Source organism: Notothenia coriiceps, unplaced genomic scaffold (assembly GCF_000735185.1).
Source record: "Notothenia coriiceps isolate Sejong01 unplaced genomic scaffold, NC01 NC01_scaffold00037246, whole genome shotgun sequence".
In the NCBI taxonomy this organism is placed as follows: domain Eukaryota; kingdom Metazoa; phylum Chordata; class Actinopteri; order Perciformes; family Nototheniidae; genus Notothenia; species Notothenia coriiceps.
In genome coordinates this window covers 12653975-12654639 of record NW_011369947.1, presented here as the reverse complement: position 1 = coordinate 12654639, position 665 = coordinate 12653975, and the positions used below count along the sequence as shown (strand labels likewise).

General features: G+C 39.2%; 1 protein-coding gene across 1 annotated transcript in view; it reads left to right on the top strand.

The window, feature by feature from the left end:
- LOC104966429 (disco-interacting protein 2 homolog C-like) overlaps nucleotides 1-665 on the top strand; it is a 43750-nt gene that overhangs the window by 33109 nt on the left and 9976 nt on the right. The gene's annotated exons all lie outside the window — the stretch shown is intronic.

Genomic DNA, 665 nt, shown 5'->3' with positions numbered 1-665 from the left:
TTAAATTTTCTATATAAGTTCAGTTTTTTATTTTTACACAGTATTTTGCACTTCATTGTGCAAAAAACAACGCTTATGGCGAGTTTCTTGATGTAGAGGGCAGAGCGTGGTGGGTGGTTCTGCCGGCAGTGCAACCTTAGTAAAGTGAAGAAAGGGAAAGTCTTCTCCGCTTTTCGTAATTTTCCTAACACTTTTAGTGAGGTTCAGACCCGTACAACTCTCGACATGTGTGTGTGTTCCCCTTTCAATCCAGCCAAGTGATTTCTCGGTCGTACGCCCTGGCCCTAATGACCCTAATACATCAGAAAGATTCAACCGCATAAAAAGTATCAGAATTATAAAGTTGTCAAAATGCTGTTTGACACTGAAACTGTACACTTTACTAAAAAATTTTAACTGTATAACACATAAGCAACGTTTTAAGTTTGCCCTTAGGTTTGCTTTAGAAAGAGAGAGGTAACTGGAAGGTCTATGTATTGAAAAAGGTTTTTATTCAGGGGCACCTAGCCTTCATCTACCGCCCTGAAGGCTGATAGATATTCTACCAAAGACGACGTAAGTTTTTCTCTGAAGTATAGTCACCCAGAAGGACCAACTCATGTAAAATTGTATTCCAAAACCTATAATTTTTTACCCGGCAGATTGTACACCTAGACTATAGCGGC